The sequence below is a fragment of the Opisthocomus hoazin genome, chromosome 7, assembly GCF_030867145.1.
Source record: "Opisthocomus hoazin isolate bOpiHoa1 chromosome 7, bOpiHoa1.hap1, whole genome shotgun sequence".
NCBI classification, from domain to species: domain Eukaryota; kingdom Metazoa; phylum Chordata; class Aves; order Opisthocomiformes; family Opisthocomidae; genus Opisthocomus; species Opisthocomus hoazin.
This window is the reverse complement of record NC_134420.1, coordinates 38,091,889-38,119,230: the sequence shown is the minus strand read 5'-3', so window position 1 is coordinate 38,119,230 and position 27,342 is coordinate 38,091,889. Positions and strand designations below refer to the sequence as shown.

At 40.2% G+C, this 27,342-nt stretch overlaps 2 protein-coding genes across 4 annotated transcripts in view; one reads left to right on the top strand and one right to left on the bottom strand.

The window, feature by feature from the left end:
* Positions 1 to 27,342, bottom strand: part of AVEN (apoptosis and caspase activation inhibitor) — a 117,755-nt gene that overhangs the window by 43,161 nt on the left and 47,252 nt on the right. The gene's annotated exons all lie outside the window — the stretch shown is intronic.
* CHRM5 (cholinergic receptor muscarinic 5) overlaps positions 22,513 to 27,342 on the top strand; it is a 116,301-nt gene continuing 111,471 nt past the window's right edge. For 2 of the 3 annotated variants that reach the window (XM_075426099.1, XM_075426097.1), the window contains exons 1-2: positions 22,513 to 22,840; positions 22,936 to 23,174. The gene's annotated coding sequence lies outside the window, so the exon portion shown is untranslated. The remainder of the gene's footprint in view (positions 22,841 to 22,935; positions 23,175 to 27,342) is intronic. The other variant, XM_075426098.1, reaches the window with a different exon arrangement.

The window sequence follows — 27,342 nt, the reverse complement described above, 5'->3', positions numbered from 1 at the left end:
CATGAATTACTTATCTGGGCAGCAGAGGAAGGAATGAGGTGTTAAATACATTTTTATTATGTTCCATTTTTATTGCTTTGATATTGCTACCTACTTAGGTATTCAAAAAATGTGTAGATGTGGCACTTCGGGACATGGTTTAGCAGGCATGGTGGTGTTGGGGTGACAGTTGAACTTGATGATCTTCAAAGTCTTTTCCAACCTATGATTCTATAATTAGGATTCTAATGTTTACCTAAAAACAACTATTAAAGCATGTATGTTGATCAAGCAGTGAAAGCAGTAGCGAGCCCGGCCCTTGCTACACCTATCCCATACTTGCTAGATGCCTCAGAACACATATACACATGGGACAGATGTCTTTTGAGTTGGGTTTTAGTGAGGGCTACAAAGGAAAGAGAAGTCTTTCCAGGACAGATTTCTGCTTCCCCAGAGACAAAACAGCACGTTGAAGTATCAATCCTACATAGCATACATAATTTCTATTTTTATACAAATATTGGTGCTAAATAGTCTACCACTTAAATGGACACAAATGACAAGAGGGATTGCTCCTAATTTCTAATATAGATTTCTAATAAAGTTTATTTATTGTTTTATAACCAAAATTTAAAAATACAGTAATTACAGTGATCTTGAAGCCCAGTATATAATTTAATTTTATTTGATCGCCATGATACTTGTACTCATAATCCTGTGTACAACTTAAACCATGCTCACTGCATTACAGGTTATTAATCCAAAGAAGATTTAATAAGGTGAAAATAAAACCAGTCTGATTCTGAAATAAATCTTTAAAAGGCAGATGAAGAGAAACAGTGAAGAACTACGAGTTGTAATTTCTAGGACTGCCAGTGGCATCAGCTGTTTCTTCTTTCAACTGTCACTGATAAGGTAACACTTTATATACCATAATCAAAGAACAATATATAAGAACAATATAACAATAATCAAAGACAGAAACAATATAATTCACTATGAGAAATATAAAGGGGTGTCCTGGGTTTGGCCAGCACAGGGTTAATTTTCACCGGACTCCAGGAAGGGGCACAGCCGGGTGGGCTGACCCCACCTGGCCAAACAGAGCCGAGTATTCCACACCATGTGTTGTCATGCTGGGTTCCAGTGGGGGGGGAGCTGGGGGGCGGGAACTCTCTCGCGGCTCGGGAGGGCTCAGCGGCGGTTCTGTCCAAGAGAGCGGTTCTGTTCTGCGGGCTCTGTTCTGCGGGTTTATTTTGTGTATTCCCCTTTTCTGTATCGTTGTTGTTACTGTTTCCTTTGTTTGCTGTTCTGTTAAACTGACCTTATCCCGACCCACCGGTTTTCTGCCTGTTTCTTTCCATTCTCCTCCGCACCCCGGCGGGGGGAGGGGCGGCCGCGTGGCACTTTTGTTACGGGCTGCAGCCAAACCAGAACATTAAATCTGGCGCCCAAGCATGGGTCAGGGATAACGCAAGGCTGAGCAGCGGGTGTTAAAACAGCTTTCTTAGATTTTGTTAAAATTTATTATACGCATTTACTGTGCTAGTTAAAGTCGCAGGTAAAAATGGTTCTGACTTTGATCAAATGTCTCTGCTACGTAAATCCTTACTTGCTGTATGTGTTCACCGCCGTGCTGTTTGTTACCTCGGGGAAAAAGATCAGGATGACGATTTTGCTGTACTGTACGATATCGACTTATGACATGATAACATCACTGTGCATGAAATTAGGCTTCTATTTGCATGCGGCACTGCGGTCATTTCCATACCTCGGATCCTATGTCTTAGAATTTGTTAATAATCAAACCCAATCTGTGGGGAAAACTGGAGGGGATACCTTCCCCCACTCTTTCGCCCCCCCTCTCTCCTTCAGGTTGGTCCTAACAGCTTTTGAGAATTTCGAGTACCCGTGGGATGCTCAGGCCAGCACTCTCCTTTTGTTATGCCTCCTGAATGGGTTTCAGGTTTTGTCTGGGTTTGAACAAGTAGTTAAGAACATCTTGCAGAGACCTGCCCTGGGGCCGGATAGCTGTGAGTGGCTGGGTGTGTGGGACAGCATGGGCAGGTGTCTAGGGCAGTGGGCACCCCCGGTGTGTTTTAAACTAACCCCTAAGCAAGTGCAAGATCCGGACAAACTAGTAAAGTATCTGCAAAAAGTGTGCTGCCACCCTGGGAACTCCAGAGAGACACAAATCACCTCAATGTGCTGGGGTCTGGCCCACGCCTACCGAGCTTCCGTGTTCAACACTGTTCAGCACCTTAAAGGAGAAAGGGGGGGAAACGAAGCAGCAGGCACTGCAGCTGGCGCTGCCCCCCCAGCCAGCCCTGCAGCACCTCCAGCTCAACAGGCAGTCACAGCCCCCCAACCAGCACCACGGCTGCTGCAGCCACTGGTGTTGTCTGGGCTCCCCCAGCGGACACGGCAGCTGCTTCAGCCCCAGGTCCAGCCACAGGCACAGTGACTGAGCCCAATGACCAACCTGTGCTGGTAGCAGTCACCCCCGTAAAACTAATGAAAGACGCAAAGAGAGCAGATCGCTCCGGGAGGGATGACAATGAGACAGGGTCATCGCGGGAGACAAGAGATCATCACCCCGTCCCTGTCCCTGGGCGAGCTGCGAGACATGCGTAAAGATTTCAGCCGCCACCCAGGTGAGCACATTGTCACCTGGCTGCTGCAGTGCTGGGATAACGGGGCCAACAGCTTGGAATTAGAGGGCAAGGAAGCCAAGCAGCTGGGATCCCTGGCCAGGGACGGGGGCATTGACAAGGCCATTGGGAAAAAGGAACAAGTCCTCAGCCTCTGGAGGAGACTTCTGTCAGGCGTGATGGAGAGGTACCCCTTCAGTGATGATTTTGTATGCTATCCTGGCAAGTGGACCGATATGGAGAGGGGTATTCAGTACCTGAGGGAATTAGCTGTGCGGGAGCTGGTTTACTGTGACACAGACAATGACCAGTTACCCACAGACCCAGATGAAGTACAGTGCACAGCATCTATGTGGAGGAAGTTTGTGCGGAGCGCACCATCCTCATATGCCAACTCACTGGCAATAGTAGACTGGAAAGGTAAAGAGGCACCAACAGTGGACGAGGTGGCTGTCAGACTCCGGCAATATGAGGAAAGTCTCTCTTCCTCCCTTGTCTCAGCCGTGGAGAAATTGTCCCAGAAGGTCCAGCGACTGGAAGAGAGCATATCCTACTCCCCACCTGTACAGACCATCATCTCAGTGGTTACGGGCAAGCGTTCCTCTGCTCAGCAGAGAGAATACAGAGGCTACACACCACGGGGCACCCTGTGGTTCTACCTGCGTGACCACGGACAGGACATGAGGAAGTGGGATGGAAAACCCACCTCAAGTCTAGAGGCACGAGTGCGTGAGTTGTGAGGTAAAACAATCACCAAAGGCAATTCTGTTAGGAAAAATGCCGCTCCAGTTTCCAGCAGCCAGCTCTCCAGACCAGGTAGACAGTTTGATCTTGATTCCGATCCTCTAGAAGGGACCTCCAAGTCATTCTTAGAGCAAGTGAGCAGCAAATTCTCTGACCAGGATTAGAGGGGCCCTGCCTCCAGCTAGGTGGAAGAAAGGGACAACCACGTTTATTGGACAGTGTGGATTCGGTGGCCTGGCACGTCAGATCCACAAGAGTATAAAGCTCTAGTGGACACTGGTGCACAGTGTACTTTAATGCCATCAGAGTTCAAAGGGTCAGAGTCCATTTGCATTTCGGGAGTGACAGGGGGGTCCCAAGAGCTGACTGTATTGGAGGCTGAAGTGAGCTTCACTGGGCAGGACTGGCAGAAGAACCCCATTGTAACAGGCCCCGAGGCTCCGTGCATCCTTGGTATAGACTATCTCAGGAGAGGGTATTTCAAGGACCCAAGGGGGTATCGGTGGGCTTTTGGCAGAGCTGCTGTGGAGACGGAAGAAATTAAACAGCTGTCCATTTTGCCTGGTCTCTCGGAGGATCCTTCCATTGTGGGGTTGCTGAGGGTTGAAGAACAACAGCTGCCAATCACAACCACAACGGTGCACCGGTGACAATATCGCACTAACCGAGACTCACTTATCCTCACTCATCAGCTGATCTGCCAGCTGGAGAGTCAAGGAGTGATCAGCAAAACTCGCTCACCCTTTAATAGTCCCATATGGCCAGTGAGAAAATCTACTAGAGAGTGGACACTAACAATAGACTACCGTGGCCTGAATGAAGTCACACCACCGCTGAGTGCTGCCGTGCCAGACATGCTAGAACTTCAGTATCAGCTGGAGTCAAAGGCAGCCAAGTGGTATGCAACAACTGACATCGCTAATGTGTTCTCCATCCCTTTGGCAGCAGAGTGCAGGCCACAGTTTGCTTTCACGTGGAAGGGCATCCAGTACACCTGGAATCGACTGCCCCAGGGGTGGAAACACAGTCCCACCATTTGCCATGGACTAATCTAGACTGCACTGGAAAAGGGTGAAGCTCCAGAACATCTGCAGTACATCAACGACATCATTGTATGGGGTGACACAGCGGAGGAAGTTTTTGAGAAAGGGGAGAAAATAGTTCAGATCCTTCTGAAAGCTGGTTTCGCCATTAAGCGAAGTAAAGTCAAGGGACCTGCGCAAGAGATCCAGTTTTTGGGGATAAAATGGCAGGATGGGCGCCGTCAAATCCCAATGGATGTCATCAACAAAATAGCAGCTATGTCTCCACCAACCAGAAAAAAGGAAGCACAGGTCTTCTTAGGTGTTGTGGGTTTTTGGAGGATGCACATCCCAAATTACAGCCAGATTGTAAGTCCTCTGTACCACGTGACCCGGAAGGAGAATGATTTTGAATGGGGCCCTAAGCAACGACAGGCATTTGAACAAACTAAACGGGAGATAGTTCATGCCGTAGCCCTTAGTCCAGTCCGGTCAGGGCAAGATGTTAAAAACGTGCTCTACACCGCAGCCGGGGAGAATGGCTCAACCTGGAGTCTCTGGCAGAAAGCACCAGGGGAGACTCGAGGTCGACCCCTGGGGTTTTGGAGCGCGGGATACAAAAGATCCGAGGCCCGCTATACTCCCACTGAAAAAGAGATTCTGGCAGCATATGAAGGCGTTCGAGCTGCTTCAGAAGTGGTGGGCACTGAAGCACAGCTCCTCCTAGCTCCACGATTGCCGGTCCTGGGCTGGATGTTCAAAGAGAGGGTCCCCTCTACGCATCATGCCACTGATGCTACGTGGAGTAAGTGGGTCGCGCTGATCACCCAGCGCGCCTGAATGGGAAACCCCAGTCACCCAGGAATTCTGGAGGTAATCATGGACTGGCCAGAAGGCAAAGATTTTGGAGCATCGCCAGAGGAGGAGGTGACACGTGCTGAAGAGGCCCCACTGTATAACCAGCTGCCAGAAGATAAGAAACAGTATGCCCTGTTCACGGATGGGTCCTGTCGCATTGTGGGGAAGCAGCGGAGGTGGAAGGCTGCTGTGTGGAGCCCTACACGACAAGTCGCGGAGACTGCCGAGGGAGAAGGTGAGTCCAGCCAGTTTGCAGAGGTGAAAGCCATCCAGCTGGCTTTAGACATCGCCAGTCGAGAGAAGTGGCCAGTGCTCTATCTTTACACCGACTCTTGGATGGTGGCCAATGCCTTGTGGGGGTGGCTGCAGCAGTGGAAGAAGAACAACTGGCAGCGCAGAGGCAAACCCATCTGGGCTGCCCCATTGTGGCAAGATATTGCTGCCCGTCTGGAGCAGCTGGCTGTAAAAGTCCGTCACGTGGACGCCCACGTCCCTAAGAGTCGGGCCACTGAAGAACATCAAAACAACCACCAGGTGGATCAGGCTGCTAAGATTGAAGTGGCTCAGGTGGATCTGGACTGGCAACATAAGGGTGAACTCTTTATAGCTCGGTGGGCCCATAACACCTCAGGCCACCAAGGAAGAGACGCGACATACAGATGGGCTCGTGACTGAGGGGTGGACTTGACCATGGATACCATCGCACAGGTTATCCATGAATGTGAAACATGCGCTGAAATCAAGCAAGCCAAGCGGGTAAAGCCTCAGTGGTATGGAGGATGATGGCTAAAATATAAATATGCGGAGGCTTGGCAGATTGACTATATCACACTGCCACAAACCCGCCAAGACAAGCACTATGTGCTCACAATGGTGGAGGCCACCACCAGATGGCTCGAAGCCTACCCTGTGCCCCATGCCACCGCCCGGAATACCTTCCTGGGCCTGGAAAAACAAGTCCTGTGGCGACATGGCACTCCCGAAAGAATCGAGTCGAACAACGGGACTCATTTTCGCAACAGCCTCATAGACACCTTGGCCAAAGAACACGGTATCGAGTGTGTGTATCACATCCCCTGCCATGCACCAGCCCCTGAAAGATCGAGCGGTACAGTGGGCTGCTAAAAACCACTTTGAGAGCAATGGGGGGTGGGATTTTCAAAAACTGGGATACTCATTTAGCAAAGGCCACCTGGTTGGTTAACACCAGAGGATCCACCAACCGGGCTGGTCCTGCCCAGTCAAAACCTCAGCGCCCTGTAGAAGGGGATAAAGTCCCTGTAGTGCACATGCGGAACATGTTAGGGAAGACAGTTTGGGTTAGTCCTGCCTCGGGCAAAGGCAAGCCTGTCCGCGGGATTGCTTTTGCTCAAGGACCTGGGTGTACCTGGTGGGTAATGCGGAAGGATGGGGAAGTCTGATGTGTACCTCATGGGGATTTGATTTTTGGGTGAGAATAGTCCATAAATAAATTGTATAAAGTTAATTGTTAAAATAACCCTGTCACTCTCTGTTATCACTGTTATAACTGTTACATGTTATACCAGTAGTAGCATAGTAAGAATCGTCCAGATTAAAGAAGGATGGACTTTTTGATGAAACGTAGCAGAGCACAGCGATGATGGAAGTGGACCTGGTTTTCAACAACTGGCACCCAGCAACTTCATCAAGATCAACATCTCCTGCAGACTGTGGGCACAGGCCACACCAGATACATCAGCCACGAGCTCCGGATGCAGCAAGTGACCGCCCATCACCACACATCACCTCTCCTGCCACGGAAGACCATTACGACAGATGGAGCTCGAAGTCATGGATTAAATGAACTCAACGGACACTTTAGAGTGAAGATCTATAGACTAAGGGAATGATATCTGGAGACAGGAAAAGTGGTGGTGATCAACTGGACAATGGGGGACCTGCGCATGACATAGATGGTATGGAATAAGGGGTGGATAATGTCATGGGTTTGGCCAGGACAGGGTTAATTTTCACCGGACTCCAGGAAGGGGCACAGCCAGGCGGGCTGACCCCACCTGGCCAAACAGAGCCGGGTATTCCACACCATGTGTCGTCATGCTGGGTTCCAGTGGGGGGGGAGCTGGGGCCGGGAACTCTCTCGCGGTTCGGGAGGGCTCAGCGGCAGTTCGGTCCAAGAGAGCGGTTCTGTTCCGCGGGCTCTGTTCTGCAGGTTTGTTTTGTGTATTCCCCTTTTCTGTATCATTGTTGTTACTGTTCCCTTTGTTTGCTGTTCTGTTAAACTGCCCTTATCCCGACCCACCGGTTTTCTGCCTGTTTCTTTCCATTCTCCTCTGCACCCCGGCGGGGGGAGGGGCGGCCGCGTGGCGCTTTTGTTGCCGGCTGCAGCCAAAACCAGAACAAAGGATACTGCTAAATAATCCTTGCATGAGAACTGAACTTTAATATTTCATCAGTTTAAGGTACACAGATTGAAATGGAAAGCAGAAGAGAAATGGCGACATATGCTCATACATTTTCCTCTGTTTTCATTTCTACAGCTTATGGTATGTAGGACTACGCTCATTCATATAAACGTAATTATTTCATACAGTGTTCACTTAAACAGCAACTAACATTTAGAAAGGAAATGTGTGGTGTTTGTGTTCCTGTTCAGACAGATTGTGAAATCACAGGACTTGAGCAGGCTTCATGTGATCACCTAGACCTTCTTCCTTCCCAAACAGGCACACCTATTCCTATGTCATTCCTGGAAGATGTTTTTCTAACTTGTTGTAGAAGATCTTCAGTGACAGATACACCCCAGTGTCTTTAGAGTTTACTCAAAATGTTTTGCTGTTCTCACGTAAGAATCTTCCCCCACCCCCCCCCACATTTAACCTAAAACCTATCTCACTGCAATGTACTTGCTTCGTTACTTTTGGTCTATGAGGTGAAGATGTGTCCAGGCTGCAGGTGGGGCCTTGCCAGGCAGCAAGCTGCACCGGAGCCAGCAGTGCTTCCTCAGAGCTTGTTGGGTCACACCAAGAATCGTGCACCCTGTTTCAGGCCCCCAGCAGGGACACCAGTAAGCTGCGGAGAGTTCAGCAGAGAGCCAGAGATGGTTGGAGGCCAGAGCACTTGCCCTGTAAGGAGAGGCTGAGGGAACCAGGCTTGTTCAGCCGGCACATGGGATGGCTTTGGGGAGGAGCTCACAGCAGCCTGCCAGTACCTACAGGGAGGTTATCACGATGATGGAGCCAGCCTGTCCAACGTGCTTGAACGAGCTTGACAAGAAACAACAAGGATAAATTGAAACGAGAGGTTCAGACTGGATATAAGGAAAAACCTATCCATCACGAGTCAGGAGTGGAGCAGGCTGTGCAATTGCCAACCTCTGATATTCCTACTGGATAAAGCCCTGAGCAACTGCATCTGACCACAGCTGACCTTGCATTGTTCAAGAGGCTGGACTAGCGACCTCCTGAGGACTCGGCCAACCTGAATTATTCTGCGATCCTATAACATCCATACAGCTTCTATCATCAAACATGGAAAGGCTAAATTCCCCATTTCATCTTGTTTTCCTTTAGAACATAAGAATGGTTGTACTTATTCAGGCTTATGGTCCATCACACAGGATCTCACCTCCTTAAGGAGTCACAAGTAGTTGCCTAGGACAGAGCAAAACAACAGAAGGATACTCTCTCCTCCCTAATACTTCAACTAAGTGGGCTTTTGAACCTGACAACATTTCCAGAATTCTCTAACAGACCCCGCTTGCAGCTGCTGTAAAATATGTTAGTTATCCAGTCAGAGAGGATCTAGTTAGTGTGGATTTCCACAAAAAAAAGACATTCAAAGCTTCCATTTTCCTGCTTTCGCCTGTTGACAACTTTCCTCTCTGCTCAGCAGCAGGACAATTTCTCCCTTATTTTCTTTGGTCATATTTGTTCAAAAACTTACAGCACAACTTGTAGCAGAGATAATTAGAAAAGAATGGCATCTTTAATTACTTTTATGCTAGAGCCTTTGCATGCTTCCACTCCGCTTTTTTGCCACAGCAGACTTTTGCTGTGTTCCTTGATGACACCAGGATCACCTCCTTTCTTCTACCCCTATCAAAAGTAACAAAAGCATATGTACATGGTTTGAAAACTGCTGAGTAATCTCTTTTTACCAGGCCAGATTCAGTGTTTCTGTAGTTTCAGTTTTAGTTTTTAAAAACTGTCTATTTTCTTTTTATATTTTTCTCCAGTCTTCACTCTCTCAAATTATTTTCCTGGGGTTTCCACCAAAACGACAGTTACAGATCAGTAGTGCAAAAATGGGAAGATCAACATAATTATGGCAAAAACACTCCTATCATCTGCTTTTTCATCATGGTAAATAGAATTACAGTAAGTGTCTACCTGGGTAATCAATATATCCCATTTTTAAAGACACAATCCCAGTGAAATAATATTTTACAATTTAATATATACTTTCTACAGTAGCCCATTTTTATGTGTTGAGTGCCAAAGATTCAAAGATTTATTATTTAATCATAAATGTTGAGAAAACTCAGTGCCAAACTCACAAAAAAAACAACATATTATATCTAGTTACAGTTTGTTAGAACAGTGTGTTCCAATATGGGCTTCAGTAAACCAAAATTACACAACTTGCAGTATCATTTGAAGCATTTATAACTTCTAGTGCACTGAAGATGCCAAGAAACCCTGAGAAGCAGATGGGCATTACTGCTGTTAAAATGCACCAGTTACACGAGAAAATAATTGGGTCTGTCATACTTACAGAAGAAATGTTTAGTATTTCAATTTCCTATTATTTAATTTCTTATTTTTATTAACAAAAAGCATAAATGAACTTCATTTTTAAAAACCTGATTTCCTTAGAAGATTCCACTAGTTGCATGACTATTTCTGTTCTATTTAAGAACGTGATCATAAAAATAAATAAATAAATAAATAAATAAATAAATAATCAATCACTATTCAGGCAACAGTCACATTCACAGAATTCCCGGCAGCAAGACACCTGAACCTCTGCCTCTCTCTAAACTTTTCTACCGGGTGCAATAAAACAAAGCTTGATTAAAATCTTAATTTGTTTAAAAAATAAAAAATAAAAAAACCCAACAGCTTCAAGACAAGAACTAAATGCTAGCATTTACATCCAGCTTTCAGACATTTCTTCTTTATATTCCACTAAAAACATATCATCACTTATCACTATTCACTAGGGAAGCAGCCCTCATCCACGACAAGGTTATAGTTCTTATACAAGTATAAATTCAAGTATAAATTATAAAATTTATGAGAAATTCCTATTTCAGATCAAGAATTATTTCAAAGTCACTAACAGTAGTATAAACTTAAGACTTACCTGAGACAAGCCTTCTACGACTCCAGTGTCATTTTTTCTGAACATCGTTCTCACCAAAGAAGGCGTTTGCTTACTCCCAGAACATCCAGTAAAGGACTTCCAAACGGCCGTAATATTTTGTTTCCACTCTTTAACTGAGGTTTAATTTAAAATTTTTGAACGTGTGTCCTATGGATTATCTAAAAATGCTACAATACATGTAGAATCTGTCCTACCAGCATGGTCTGCATAGAAGATTATGGTGATTTGGAACACACACAGGAAATGAAATGTCTAAATCAACATGCTCAACATACATTTTCAATGACTCTCATTCCAATTATACAACTATATTCTGTTACACCAACAGAACATTCATCATCTCTTTTACTTTCAGAAGTAGATCACCTGATCAAAAGAAACCATGCATTATAACAGAAGGTAACTCGGCCATCCTCATTTGGACTAGCTTCAAAGCCGAGATTGTTCACCAAGGTGTTTCTACAGATAGCCGCATCTCTTAGGCTGTTGGAAGTAAACATCACCTTTAATTGACTAAGCAAACAGCACTTTTCTCCTAGGCAGAAAATGCTGTCAGCCATAATACATTTAAGATTTTTTTTTTAATTTAAGTTATATGTATTTTTATTCTTGTTACTCAGATAACAGGAAAGTGGATGATGGAGAGGGAAGTCTCTGAAGCATGAATATCTCTCTCCATAGATTCAATGAATGATATTAAAAAAAAAGGCACTCAAATGTCCTCTGTCTCAACTAACACACCAAATAGTCTCAAAATATTCTTAGTATCGCACTGATTGTTAAAGTGTATGAAATTGCTCTCCTTCCTCTGACCTGTTCCTAAAAGTGCTGAAAGAGCATGCAGCTGTTTCACAGATCCCATTTGCTTCTGGAAGGTGGTTCTTTAACATTTCCTAGACCAGCCAAATAAAAGCTGAAGCACACAGATAACAGTCAACTTCTACATTGTTTATATTTTTATATTTCTTATTTTTAAGTGTCTCTGTTAAACTGTGCTTCATGACACCATAATATCCCTCCCATCCCCCCAACCTCAGAAGAAGAAAAAAAGACTCTTGGTTAGCTACCCCAAAAAAATCAATTCAGATTGTAAAAACAGGTGACTGGGAAGACGCACCATCCTGAAAAGGCATGTCAAAGAAACCTCCTAGAGAGACAAAGGACAGAGCAACAAAACTGCCACCTATGTAAATAGCCAATTCCATCTGAAGGCAGAGCTTCATGGAACTCCATTCAAATACCCCTCAGGAAGCAAAGCCTGAGAATTCCGAAGGTACTCGAAGGCTCAGGATGAACAGAACCACAGCTTAACTTCCTGTTTCTTCTCATCACACAAGTGGTCATGTCTCCATCAGAGACATTTTAACTGAATAGATGTATTATTTTGCAAGCGTTGAATTTTAATGTTTGGCTCTATTTCAAAGTGGCAATCAACAAGACAGGCTTTCTCTAAAAGCCGTTCTCTGAAGCACGCCAGAATCAAATGCAGAAGGTGCATACATTAGGCAAAACAAGGGGAATGGGCAATCCAGTTCAGTGACAGCGCAGGCATACCTCTGTATCAGCTCATGCAAGACGCTTGTCCCTGTGCGACGGGTACCGCAACTGCAAGATGCAGCCTGAGGCTTTCTCCGTGCTTCTGCACAGTCCTATTGCCTCTCACCCAGCTCTTGATGCCCGTGCCTCTTTAGTCTGCAAATCTTTCATTTTCTATCCAAGTATGCTTCACATGTGGGCTGATAGAAGGATACCGAGATAGCAGCCTTTTGCTGCCAGTACGCAGGATGCTTGCAGAGTGGCAGGAGAACATGTGATGATTAACAGAAGCATGAGTCTTGTGCTCTCCTCTGAGACTTGACACTTGTGTAATTGAAAGCAAATACAAAGACTCCTTAAAAATAAGGCTAAGAAGGCATAAAGCATGATATTCATAATCCAACTGACAAATGCATTCATACACTGAGTCACTCAAAAAAGCATATAAAGAAAAAACAAAGTCTAATATTCTCATAATTCCCCAGTCAAATGGAAATGGAAGAGAATTACACTCGAGTTATTGGGTCTTTCCTGCTGTACATTCCCAGTCCAGCTGTAGAAAGGAGCACTGGCCACTAACCAACAGCTAAACCTATAAGGAACACTTTTAGACCTGTAGTTCCAGTAACAAAACCAGAGTTGCATGCCCAAATAGATGTTCGAAGATGCTATTTGCATTACCGCAGTAATACCCATCGAGAGGCTAATTCTCTCCTAGGACATCTTTATTGACAACCTTTTAAAAATACAATCAAAAAAATTGTAACTGAGCATCATTAAAACACCCAGCATGTAAACAGATAAGTAATGCATTATATATGTTAGTTTGTCCTCCTTTTGCTCCCTCAAACGTTGAGGTGTAGACAGTTACTTGATGGACTATATTGCAAACAATATCCATTATAAACTATTTTTCCCTCCCTTCCCTTAGTTCCCACAAATACAGCATCCTTAAAGTCATAAAGATACATCTGATACCAAATTACAATCTTTCTCAAAATTCTAAAATAATTTAAAAATAGTTCATGAATTGAAAGTTACAATATGGAATCTGTCATAAATGGCTGTAAAGGTGTTCTACTGTTTTTTTTCCAGTTCCCAACTCTGCAGCAATAAATCCCCAGAAGAAAACAAACAAACAAACAAAAAACCCCTACAAAAAGTATTTTCACAGAATACCTTAGAAGAGGCATCTCTTCCATGTGGTTTTTTTTTCCTCGTCCTGAGAAATAATCCTGGTCCCTCCTCCACAAGCGTGTAAAGATGATAAAGCTCAACTCCAAGGATGCATTAATCAAATACTAAAGTGTTTACTAAAATGCAAAAGAACCAAGCTATCAACAAAGAACACCTCTTCATCCATATAAAACAGCAAGACATTGTATGTCATGATGCAGGGACATATGAAAGTTTCTCATCTTTTGTGATTTTTTGGCCTTTCAATATGCACTCTTGATGGTGCCTTATTCATTGATATTCCCCTTCCAAATGAGAGCAGTACTGGATTCCTTTCGATTTTCTTGATCTATTGTTAGAACTGGTTTTTAATTAGCCTGTGAAAGCAAATTCATTACTTCATTCATTCTTCTTCTTTCTTGTAAAGGCTTCAGTAGATGTTTTTAAACTGGCAAAATTATAGGATTAAAATGTATAAACCAGAAAATGTTACTTAACAGACTGGACAATTAAACAGATATCTAGCAAGAGTAAATTAAAATTTCAGTATTTTAGAACATTAATTTATTAATTAATTGCATAATAAGCTAGGTTTTGAACTGTACCACTGCAGTAGTCCTTAATTGCTTCTATCCTAACTATGAGGCAGCCCAAATTCTATTTTTTTATGTACTGATTTCACATCAAAATTGCCAAGCTTATAAAACGCGTCTTCAGAAAATCCTGCATACAGTCTGAAAGCAGGAAGAAAGGATTTATTTTCTCACACAATACATATACGAAAGCAGACATACAGCAGGAAGATTACAGCGGTTCTTGAACAAGACCTGGTCATCTACCTCTCCTAGAAGACTTCAAGAAATCATTCCTCCTTCACTGGGAAACTGGCAAATTTTGTCTGTTCTTTGTAAGATAGCCCTGCTCATTTGTAAAATACAAATGTCTAGCTCATTTGCATATCACAAGACAGAGAATGAGGACCACACAAGAGTACTATAAAACCACCTGAATTATGGACATGCGTTTTTCAGATGTGTGACTATCTGCTGGGTAAGAGCTACACACGCGGCTCACAGAGAACATTCTTTACACTAGGAAAAAAACCACAGGAAACTAATAACCTTTCAGATAAGGCTGAAACTCAGCAAAATGTGAACCTAAGCTCAACTGAAGGATGAGCAATATCATTTCAGTGAAATGAGTGTTTATCTATTAGAAAGCAAAACCATAAAATTTTACATTAGTGAATGTCCAAAAGTTCTTTTAATCTCAATGTAACCATGTAGCATTGTTGAAGGGAGTTGTTTTCAAAATTATATAAAGACACGAATTAAGAAGAGAAGGGATCTATAGCTGGTTGCTTTCTGGAAACAAGCTCTACCCCGCCACTTATGGATAATACTTTTTAAAATTTGCAACACATGTGCTTTAGAAAAAAAGTCCTGTTTTCTGTAATTCCACTTTATTCTTCCCTTCACAAATATATGATACTTCCACTACCTCGTCTCTAACACATTAAAGATCAACATAGCACGTATCTTTGAAAAAAACATTTTAAGAGCTTTTGGAACGACTTAGTACAACAACCCAGACTTTATTAGTTCTTTGCCGCTGCTCCAAAAGGCAACTGACATCAAACTTCACCTTTTACCCCAATTTTCATTGCCAGAAGACAGAGATCAGTACAGAGAATTTCTAGCAGAAGTTTTCAACTAATGTAATTAATAACTCCACAGAGTTACATTACAAATTTCAAAATAAATGCAGACAGACTATAGTTTACCCACAGCCTGCAACATTAAACTATTCCTTTTGATATTCCTTCTCAGCTGAGGTGTACTATCAAGAAAAGCACCAAACTAATATTAAACTAGGATTCTCTTTGGATATTTACTCAAAAGAAGGAAGTCGCAGAGACAAGACACTATCAGTTCTGATAGCTATGAAATCTGCAAAGGATACAAATGTTTCTATGAATTCTTTTTTATCAGAGAGAAGCCCAAATCTTTCAAAATGAAAATCAAACCAGAACATAGAATCTAGAAAACAACTAAGGTGAAGAAACTGCTCATGCCAAGGTTTAAAATTAACCCTCCAAGTAAAAGAACTCTCTGAAATTCAAAGCCCCATAAATTCACGCGGTGGGGAGGGAGTAAAAGTAGAAACTAACAGAAGATGATAGAAGAACAAATGCAGACTTCTGTAAAACCTAGGAAAAGGGAGGTAATTTGCAACTACCATCATGATGTAGCTTTTTAAAAGTAATTTCTTTATTCAGGAGCTAAGCGTTTTTTCTTGCAACATTATAGTTATTGGCTTTAAAATCTTATAGTCACTTGGAAACAAAATACTCCAAAATCAATTTTGTGAATATGATTACAAAAACATACTAGAAAGTGGTTAAAAACTCCTCAGATTCCAGGAGAGGAGGGAAAAAAGCAAAGCAATAAAAGGACAGTAAAGTCTCTGGACACAGGAAATCTAGGTTGAATAGTTCACCTGTCAGGAATGAAACAGAAAACCTGTGCCAAAGACATCAATGAGCTTTTAAAAAACTATTTGTATTTTTCAGTTGAGAAGTACCCACAATCTTTCTTTAGTGTAGGACAGACTTCAACAAATACTTTCTAAATATGATGATTAAATTAGATTTAATATATTCAAAGTTTAAACTAGATTTTCCTTTAAAAATAATATCAAATAAATTGGCGTTTGAAATTAATAGCTACACTTATTACAGACCATTAAAATCAAATCAAACGAGCCTTTCTTTTAAAGTTACACGCTGTGGCTGAAGTTTTTCCAAACATCAATCAAGTTAAGTGACACAAACAAATGTCTAAATACGTGCAATTAGATGTTATTACAGTGAAGAAGTTATACAGATGAACTAAAAAAGAACATACTTGCTTCACATTTATGTCATTTCATGTAAATCAAGACTTTAATTAAAAGCAAAATGAAAACAATATGGGATTAAAAAGCAGAAGAAAGTTTGTCCATTCTAATTTATGAGTAACAACACTACATAACAGTTTCTCAAATTGTACAATGTACCGTCATAGTGTTGTCTCCTGCAGCAAAAAGGCATCATTTTGTTTTACAGGCAAATGTCTTGCAGTACATTTGGCAATAACACAAGTTAAAAAAAGCAGCAAACAACCACCCCATGAATCCTCACAAGGATACAATTCGTAATTATTCAGGGCAGCAAGTTTGTGTCGTGCCTTGTAAATTTGCTTAGAACTAATGTGTTCAAAAAACCCAAATCCATCTGGGTGGAGGAAAGTCCTTGAACAATCCCTTTATCAAGTTCCTAGTGAAATCAATTGTGACAGCACGGAGCAGACCTTAGGCAAATTATGTAACTACTTCGGTGGGTTTTCCGTGTTAAACCATCTCCAGATTTCAGAAAGCTGCATTAAAATTATGCACAATTCCTTGCTAAAACTCTACAACAGGAACTGTAGCTACAATGAATCGCTGACTTTTTTCAATACTAGCTTTTGTTCGTAGACTACCTCTCCACTTCTTGCATTTCAAAAGTCATCCACCAATATAACTTGGTCTTTATTTAACATAAAATTAATTATAAAAGTATTGAAGACATCAAATGCTTATTTCTTAATGAGATAGAAAATCTCTTATTAAAAAGGTTATCTTTTTCTTACTTCCCAGAAAAGCACCATGTTCACACTAACCTTTTAACTAACAGGAACATATTGGTCTAACTGGATACAGGCATGGTGGAGCATTGTGGTAGAGCAAAAGAACATGTTGATTTTCATACCTCTGGCATACGGGAACCAGTCAAAAATAGTTTTAGACTAAAAATATTTTGCTATTTCTCAGTAAAAAAGAAAAAAACACTTCAAACAATATGCTATTTTACACATGCCATCAGAGATCAGACAACAGCAGCTTTCAAAAAGTTGGTACCGTACATTAAAACAAATTACATAGGCTTAACTGTATGTCATTTTTAAGCCTGTGGATAAATTACAAACTCCTTAAAACAGTAGCTTATAATGGAAGTGCTGACACAATCTTAACTACAGCAGCAAATGCGCTGCTATTATGAAGTTGTTATGGCAACGAGAATGATCAAGTTGCGAGAGAAAGAGGAAGAGTGCGCATAGGCAAAACTTCAAAATCTTTGACACCACCCCCCACAAACTCTTCTAAAAATCTGTGGTCACAGTGTTATCACTCCTTAACTTTACCAAAAAAATTAACTGCAAAACTTCCCTTTAACACAGGTGAAGGGGAAGAAATTCCACATTAGTGGAAAATCTAAGACAAATTAAATCCAGCGTTATAACCCATCTGGTGCATGCACATATCAACAGCCTACAAAAACAGAGTCACTTGAAAGACATCTGGACAGCATCTACTGAGCACATACTCATCAGATATCACAAGTTAACAAATCAATATTACACAAAACTGTTCAATCTCCGATATATTTTCATAATTTGTTACCAATCTGAATAGTTTAGTAACAGCACCCTGCTGTAATTCGAGTAAATGAGACAGCATATTCACAAATACTGATCTGTTAATTAAAACGAATAAAAATACAATTGACGCTTATATATTTGTGAAACAGTTATTACTTATCCTTCCTAATACTGTGTTCGACAAATACAGAAAGCTTTGAGTGTTTCCAATATTAAAATGGGAAAAAACCATAAAGGCAGTCACATTTTAATACACAGAAATGCACAAAGTATAATTTATAAAACATATTAATTAAAACCTGTGCCAGCATGCTAGTTACCTTTCTCAAAAAGCATTTTACAGTTGAACTGCAAGTATTATTCTAGTAAAATTTCACTGAATAAAATTTTCAAATTTTAACATTTAACATTGCTAAAATGTTAGTAGCAACCAACAGTCCTAGAAATAACATTACATCATCATTATACACTTCTATTACAGCAATCTGTCCAAATAAATCTACTAGCAACACTTCCACTAGAGGTGGAAAACAAATTACTTGTCTTTCTTCTCAAAGGACTTCATATTAAAGCCACTTTGTCTCAAGTCTAAACTTGACTGCTATAACTAAAATCCAAGAAACACAAAAGCCCTCAGATGTCTGGCATGATAAGGGTTGTGCTAAGTACTTCTACTCACTCATTTCCTAGGTAACAAAAACTCCTTTTCTTCTAAGCTATCTCAATCCATTTCTGTTTTGAGTTTATTGTTCTAAACCAGTTTTCAGACTACATGGAAGACCTATTTTATGAGGAATAGTCTCATTTTAAGAAAAGCAAAAGTATCTATTTTCACTGAGAGCTAGCAGATATTCCTGATAAATTCAAAATAATTTTAAGATTTAGTTTGTCATGTTTTTAAGTCAAAAATTACTCAGTGTTAATTACCTGATTGATTGCAAAATTTTAAAACTTTGAAGACTTTTCATTTATATAGACATGTATTGCTTTGGGAGTTTTTAAGAATTGTACAATGTATTCTATACTGATCACTGAAAGTATTGATTTTGCAGATGAACCTAATTTAGCTGGAAGATAATCACATATTCCAGTGACAAAACAGCACTATTTAATCTACAATAACAAATAATTATTAATATGAGGTCACAACAAAACCCTCCCCCCCCAAAAAAGGCAAAAAAAGAGTAAGGCTAAAGAGTAAGTAGGAAAATAATTTTGTTCACAAAAGCGAGAGCTACTTTCAGGCAACAAAAGCGGCAATAATGACATTTTCTTCAGAACATTAGCTCTTCAGCAATTTAAAAATTCTGATAAATACACCACTTTTCTCTGAAAAGCAACCACTACAGTTATCGACTCGCTTGAAACAGGTAATCACACAGATCTATAAAAGCTGAATGACAACATTCAGAAAAAAGGTAAAAATGGTATTTCCATGTGCATAGCTGCTTGTTAGATAAATACCTGATAAAATTCTCAAAAAGGAAAATGCTTAGAAGTGTTCCCTAACACTATGTCTTCTATTTTTTTCAAATTTACTTGCAGTACTAACATTAGTGGTTACCACACATTTATAATTTGCAGAAACATTTCATTGAGTTATGGCTTACTGATCACTCAGTTTTATTAAAAAAAATGGTTTTCCCCGATATATTTGACAAATTACTTTTATACAGTAGGGGCGACCTTTTAGACTTGAAGAATCCATAATTATTAATCATGAATGGACTAATACAGACATGGGTTAATACTATTTGCAAAGCTATCAGCTTTGATACAGTAAATATTAAATCTCACTGAGATTGTAACAAAATTTCAGCAAGCTTTCACCTTCAATGCTCTCATACACTTCAAACGTAAAACATTTTTAAAGAAAACTGAATTCTGTGCTCACTTCTTATGCAACTTTTAAAAAGCAATCTTTTTAAAACAGCTAAGTGCATTATTAACTCTCTCAGGTGTAGAGCTTCAATACATCATTAACCAAAGCTACATAGTAGTTATTCTGAGGTTTCTGGCTCTAAGGTGTACCTGCATACCACCACTCAAAAAACAGAGGGAACTGAAACAGAAGTCTGTCCAAGATGTACAGGACTTTTTCCTCACTACAAACTAACCTTTCTGTTATCAGAAAGTAATGGAGAAAACACCGTCTGTGAACCAAATGAAATGAAGCAGAGAGACGTAGCCAATTCCCTGTGACTCCTTACTCCCGGTTTAGAGGTATGAGAACTTCACGTTAACTGACGTTCTTTACGGATGTGGAATCCCTCATCACGCCATTCTGCAAGTGCAAGTTAATCAAACTCTGCAAGAGTTAATCACGTATTACAGCACTGACTGCCACACAGTAGACATCCAGTCACAAGACAGACTCTTGGCCCTACAGAGTTTATAGCTGTGCATGCTTGAAGCTTTTGCTACTGCAAACATACCAGCAACATTCTCCACTGGAGATGCTATTAATCCCCTTTAGTTATGCAGCCACTCCACGTATATATACAGAGCTTATTCCTGTCGTAACTTGAACTAACCAAAAAGATTTTTCAAAACGCCATGCTAAAAATACAATTGCTCTTCTTTCTGCTATACTCCAGGTTGAAAAATTTAACCAGCTTCGTCTTCAGAGTCGGAATTCTTAACACCAACCATCTCCTTATCTTAGACTCAGGTTGCACACCAGGATGTCAGGACCACTGCCATCCCCTAAACTTATACATGCTGCTTTATCCAAGTTCACCCTCACCTCCAGGCTTGAGACAGCAGAATATTTTTGATACTAACAAATAGCTCATCTTACCTAGTTCTGAAGAGGCAAACAAGGTGGGGTTTATACGTACATATGTATGTGTGCATTCACGCACAGGTATGTATAAAAAACAGGCGCAGTTATTTTGCACTTCAGGACTTGTTTTGGGGATAATCACAGAGTAGATATACGAGTGCCCGATTTTGGGATTTGCACAGGGGAAGCAGACTGGGGCTAGTGTTTGTTTTTTGTCTCCTGAAAGATTATCTGAGAATACAAACTGTATAAAGTTATCTTATTGCTACACACACAAAGACTGTTCCTTGTCAGATTCCAATTACTTGGAAGGATTTCACAAGAATTAGCACCTTTATGAAATATCCTAATAAATTCAGGACACTTTCAGTTCAGGTGAGACTATCAACTCCAGATATGCATTGTACGCTTGAGGACAGAAAACATGAGATAGAAAGTGTTAATGTTATTTCAGAAAGTATGCCTCATTCCAGTACTTTCAGCATGGACTTTACATCATGTACCCATTGTATCCTTGGCAACTCAACTCCTTATCTAAAGAGACAAGATTGACAACTTAGATTTAAAGTTACAGCCATCGTATGCTGCTAGGCTTGGATCCGGTCTGGAGCCAGATAGGATGCAAGCTAGAGGCCAAAGGTATTCCAAAAGTTATGTGATGTGATGAAAGGGCATAACTGTGCTCATTATTGACTGGATAAATGAAGAAAGATTTATCCAGACGTTCCACATCATTTCATAACCAGGAAGACAAAGATAACTGCTGTTTCAATGAAACAAGACCAGAGCGAATTATGAGAGAAGTTCTTCACATACAGTAAACAAGCACAAACCTGTAGAAGCAGACCCTTCTCCCACCATCTTTTTGGTGTGGTTCATGCTTCACCCCGATTCTAAAGTAAATAGTCTATTTTCTTTCTCTCCTCACTTTATCTTCTCTTCACCTTCACTGTACAGAAGGCAAAAAATGAAATAAATTGACTGTAAACATTTTCTTGTCAATAAATTAAAAAGAAAAGTTACAGTAAATAAGCTTCCAAGGGGAAAAAATAAAACTATATTCTAAGGAAAAGTTCCAAACGTTGCATTATTTTCCCCACAATCAGCATATGTTGCCCCTAACAACATCGGTAGAGTGAATGAAGATTTTACCTATCATATTTTAGGCCAGACTTATTAAGGGCTTATGCTACATTAAAGTGAATTTTTCAATATATATTATTTCCTGCATATTAATCTCGAGTGGTTAATTATCATTAAATCAATTTAAATTTCTAAATTAATTAGAAATGCATTTGTGAGACAGAAAGCCTTTGTTTGATATAGTGTGTAATGAGTTTGAACATCATCTTCATCCACAGAGTCCTCTGAAAAACATTTTTTAAAACATTAAGGTCTCTTTTTGTTGGGAAAAAAGAAAAAAAATACAAAACCTCCATGAATATGTAGGCTTAATCTGCACATTAAGTTATAAATGAAAAACCACAAGACTAGAGCCAGCTTCCCCAAATGCAAGGCTACACGAAGCAGAACACAAATCATGATTTTTAGAGCAATTCTTTCAGACCGTCTTTTTGATAAAAAGCTAGCTGTGAATAGACCTTAACCTGAATGAGTTTTTAACCCTGTACTTGACGCCTACCATGTCAAAACAACTCTGGTCCGTTTTACCTGATTATATCCCAAACCAACAGTTTTTTTCCCGGATTCATTTCTTGATGACAAGCTGTTCAAACACAAGACACCTATCAAACCTAGTATTATCATCTGCTGCTTTTTTCTTCTAGTAGACACTGCTGTCCATCAGAAGAAATAATTAATGGGTCTATTATGTATGAAAGCGTCATCCTGTCAGTTCAGTGACTGGTTTGAATAGCTCAGATCATCTACTCGTTGATGCCATGCGTGCTCACTGTCCTGAGAGATGACAAAACACTACACCCTTTGGGATTTTTTCCCTCCTCTCTCTTAAAGCAGCATTTCACATCTGTGTCTGACAGAAGCACAAGGAGCTGAGAGCGCCAGACCTTCATCATCCTTCACAGAACAATGTTGCATGGGTTAAAAGTTAAGACCTGATGTCTACTGATCCTGCATATTCCCTACAAAAATCTAAAACGTGGAAGCTACCAAAATGTGTAGGGAAATAACTTTTCAGTGTTGGAATAGCTACAGAAAACATGGATGAAAAGATGGAATTTACTGGATACTAAATCTTTAAATGATTTTTTAAATGGGTTCTGAATACTTGAGTTAACTGGGGTCAGTGCATTTGCCTTTTTTTTTTACTCCTTTTTTGGGGGGGAAATAGGGGGGAAGATGCAAAGTTCACAGGTTCTTTTCTGTTACCTGATTAGGGCAGAATAAACAAAAATGCTGAATGTGGAAGAAATCAGATATTGGAGATACCTGGAAATAAACTGGAAACAACCAATACCACAAGACGAAGCAGCAGTGAACAAGACGCTGTGGAAAAAGAAATCGCAAGACGAGAGTGCACAATGCTTTTCAAATAGAAAAAAGCTTCCTATCTGCTGAGTGAGTCTCAGTATATTCTGACAGCGCACAGATAAAGCTTCAATCAAGTATCTCCTGGGTAAGTTTTTATTTCATATACTGCTTTAATTGTTTATCACATCAATATATACTTTAATGTATGGACAATCACCCAATTTAAATTTCCTTATACTGATACGTGAGCTTAAATCCTTCTGTGACAAATATTTGATGTTCTTAGATTTCCTATACTGCTCAAATAACAGCTCTCTTTTGATATTAAGGTTATTCAAAGGCAAACTATTACATGCTTTCTCTCTTGACTTATACTAGAGTGAAATATTTCCTAAGATTCAAATCCTTCAAAATATTTTAATACATATTTCCATGCATGGCTGTTTTAAGAAAAAAGAAATTAATAAAAAGCCATGCTTCTGTTAATATTACCAAGAAACAGTCACTGTACTTCATGATCTGTTTAATCTGGCAAAGAAAACAACATTTTGCACCACAGCAGTAAATGTAAAATGATATCTTTTATTATAGGATAATGAATCTTTGTTTGTATAAAAGGATATTAAATAAAGCTAGAAGTGTTGATTAGTTATTTATGAAAGGTGAACTAGAGCACAGTAAGGAAACAGCACCGTGTTAATACACCCCAAGGTACGGTGTACAGAGTTTCAATAAGAAGACTGGACATCAGTGCCCCAGTAAAACTATAAAAAAAGAAGGTGCAGGTCACCTCAGTTATTTCATTCATTTGGAGCATTTACTACGTAAGCCACATAGACCTGAATTCTACATCGAAATAACACGCAAAAGATTTTAGAATGAGATTCTAACATCTAACAGGGCTTGAAAAATAAACTCATTATCTGTTAGACAAAAAACTACACTCAAAAGTCATAAAGGTACCTGTGCTCACACACAAAAAACTCCACACCCCTTGAACCTGAAAAAGCATAAATAGTCATACATTGTTTAACACACCATTTTATAGTATCACATTGGTCAATTTTGTATGTAATATTAGCTTTGAAAACCTACACCTTTGCTCTTACTGTCTTTCACTGGTTTCACATCATTTTTTCTATTTACTAAGACGTAATATTTCTTTTTCCAGCATTGTTTTAAATATCTTTCCTCTACTTCTCTCTGCATCACTTCCTTCATTTCTATTTAACACGTCTTTCTTATTTAATGTATCCATCAATGCTCTTCCTGGGGTTTTTTTATGTTTTGCTAACTTCCTAAAATAATCCCTCTCGCCTGATGCTTGCTGAAGACAGACTAATTCGCCATTCACAAACAACTCTTTTGAACCCTTCACTTATGCACAAAGGGTTTATGAATTCTACCAAGTGCTAGAAGATTAAACTTACTTGCCATAGACTGAAAGAATACCACGAGACCAAAAACCAGAAGTTGATACTGTCCTGAGCCTTGTTTCATATCAAGAGTCAACAACATACAAAACAATGGAATTCCTAACAGGAAAGATATGTGAAACAGCTTCTGCAGGAGAGGGGTCATCTCATGCATACTACTGTAGAATACTTTATACATTTGAAATTCCTCCTACAAGATCCCACTCTTGACTGCATGATAGAGAGGGGAAAAAACCATTTCATATTCTCTAAACTTTCACGCTTCAGTCTTCTGCTTAATACAGGCAAAGAAGTTTCCCATTATTCTAACCCTCTTCCATGTTCCCACTTGCTGTATTTGATGCAAACTTGACGGGAATTTTTGCTTGTGCACCGATCACTCAGCCATTTTGTTGCTGGCAGGTTCCAGCACTCTCTGCATTTCCTCAGTTTCTGTCCTTTTCTTTTATAAGTAGCTCCAACTGCTCTCTTCACAACTGCTCGATCAAACACCTTTCAATCTTTTCTCCTGTGCTTCACTTCACATACTACATTGATCCAGCAAGATTTCTTCCTTCCTCCTCACTGCTCCTGTACAACAAGCACTGATATTTTGCCTCTCACATGACATACCAGGAAAAAATCATCAGTTAGCAAGTAGTTTTAGTACAATACAAAACAAAACAGTATGGCTGCAAGTTTCAATGGCACCATTTCAAGATTTCTGTAACTTGAACAGCCAAAGCCTACCACAACTTGGTAACACTTGTAACAAGCAGCAGAAGTAATACAGCTTTCTATCTGTTGAATCTGGTTCAGAGTGAGAAGCAAAAGAGAGAGAAAAATAAGAATTGTAATTCAAGCTTTGATTCTCCAGTTACTGCTCTAATACTAGAAACGTTTTCTTACCTTGCCACGTGTGTGTGAGTTTTTTGGTTCCGCTTTTGTAAAAGGTGTTGTGTATCATGTCTTAAAAAACAAACAAAAAATACACCCAAACCAGCAAACATAACAGCTAGCCAACATGCCTATTTAAGAAAGACCAGGTTATTATTCAATGAAGCTCACAAAGAGCTTAATCAAATCTTAGTGTTTCAGAAACTTCTAAACTGAGAGTTGCAGTTAAGACTTATTGACCTTTCTGTTGAAAATATGATAGGGCTAAGAACAAGTGGAAAGCTTGCTTGTAGGAAGGAGAACTGGATACAACTAATATTTTTTAAAAGACTGGATACAAACTGTGTAATATTTTTAAAAGAAAACGCAGATTTTTTTCAGATGTATTCATTAATGATTTTTAGTAAGTCATCAAGATAAACGTTGTTTTTAAGTGCATTTATTCCTCTCACTTATTTTCAAAGAATTCAGATGCATTAACACAAGGTAACAATTTTGGAAAATCTGTAATTATGTAAAATCACCTCACCTGAAAGCAGTGAGTCAATATTTATTTTCCACCTTTATTATAATGAGTTGTTCAAGGATCACTAAGCATCTGACAAGGATATCTTTTCATTTCCTCTCTGTATTAAGCTGCTCGTCTACATGAAATGAGTAGACCACATCACGAAATAACTACAGTCAATTGCCTAAAGAGACTACACATCTGCTCAGCAAAACGGCATGCACGGTACATACAATGTACCATTCCCAACTAATTCAGCAGGTAACAAACATTAAAGTGGCATATAATGATTTAATGAGCCTTTTAGAAATGATGCGAATCAGACTGAGACCAAAAGTCCAAACTGCCCCTTCTGGGCAGTTATCAGCCAAAAGAAATCACCAAGTGGCAGCACAGACTTTTGGGTATACACATTCCTGAACTGTTGGCCTGTCTTCTGCATTCACTTCCATGTCTACTCAAGACTATTATGTTACAGGTAAAACACGAGATACTTTTAAACTTCCATGTTTTTGTTAAGAGATACAACTTCCATAACCAAACAGAAAGCAAAGAGTGAAAGCCAGAACTTCTGCTCCTAGAGTTAAATCACTGGCCCAGTATGTCCATTTCACCTTGAATTACAGATGAACAGAAAATTCACCACGGCCATCTGCACCTCTCATTAAAAAGCCCCTTCACTAAATAATCCCCTGCCTTCGAGAGTTATTGTAATGAGAAAAAAGGCACTAAAGCACTTTGGGACCATTTGCACTGTAATATATATGCAAGTAATACTATGCAGTATTTCCAACCACATGTAAAGCGCTATCTTTCAGAAAGCCAAACTGACCAATGTTAGTTATATTCATATCTTTTTGCTGTGGAATAAACTAGCAGAGCCAGGTCAGGCAAAAATACATTTATAGCTAGAGGAGAGAATGCACAGCAACATACTTTCAGCCCTCTATCAGTACAAACTCTGGACTTCAAACAAAAGCACAAGGGCTTATACATATCTATGGAAGATATAAACTCCTTTGTGAAGGGGCCTGATAATGGCAAAACAGCACCTTGGCACAGAAGGAAGCTTTGTCACAGCAGATGTAACTGTGTGCTCCTGGTAACTCAAAACCTGCAGCCCTACAGCCTCAACTTACATTTGTTCAGCTCATCTCTTTCTTTTGCTTGTGATGCTGCTGGTCCTTGCCCAGCTTTTAGGTGCAGCAAAGGCCTGCCTCCACACTTTCAATCTTAATTAACCAAATCCTGTATCAGCTTTTCTGTTCTTTTTTTCCAGGATTGATGTCAAGCACATGAGCCTACATTAACCTAACTCACTCCATTTGATAGCATTTTTTCAGTATTCAAGAAAGACATTCTTTGGTCTTCTTCAATATTCCTGCAATTATGAGACGTTAAAAATACCCATTTGTATAGTATGTCCGATGCTTTACAAGGAATTCAACTTGCTACCCTGCTACTATATACTTCTATGTCAAACAGTGAAGTCA